This window comes from Panthera tigris, chromosome B4, assembly GCF_018350195.1.
Source record: "Panthera tigris isolate Pti1 chromosome B4, P.tigris_Pti1_mat1.1, whole genome shotgun sequence".
NCBI lineage: Eukaryota > Metazoa > Chordata > Mammalia > Carnivora > Felidae > Panthera > Panthera tigris.
Window position 1 is genome coordinate 41,602,510 of NC_056666.1, and position 560 is coordinate 41,603,069.

Here is a 560-nt window from a genome sequence, read left to right on the forward strand (position 1 = left end):
AACGACCAGAAAAAGCTCCGTGAGCCGCCTCCTGCCTGCCTGATCCTGTGTGGGTGCTACGGAGGTGGTAGGAGCTCAGGTCTCAGGGTCCATTTGGAGTCTGAGCAGGGCTGAAGTGAGGGGGCAGGGCCATCAAAGCAACCCCCCCGCCAGATAAATCCCCAGAAGGCCAGGCCACTGGGTATGTGCGGCTATGGTGCCCACTGCCTTCTTCCTTCAGCACTGCCTAGAAAAGCACGGACAGTTCAGAGGATGCCACAGATGTCTGGGCCTTGCGGGAGACACTGTCAGTCCCTCCCCATCTCTTGGACATTCTGCCTGTAGCTTCTAGCCCCAGAGTCCAGGGCGAGAGGGCAGGAAACCCTGCTATTTGTAGCAAGAGAACGAGCTTTGGTTCATCTTCCCCACATAGTCGGGGGCAGTAATAAGACAAGCTCATTTCAGAAGAGGGAACTGTAGAGGGAGCATCCTTGTGGTGCCTTCCCGTCACAGGAAAGACCAGGGATCCACGTCTTAACCCCTTTCTGTTGAAGAGGGGGCTCCGACCATCAGTGGTTCTC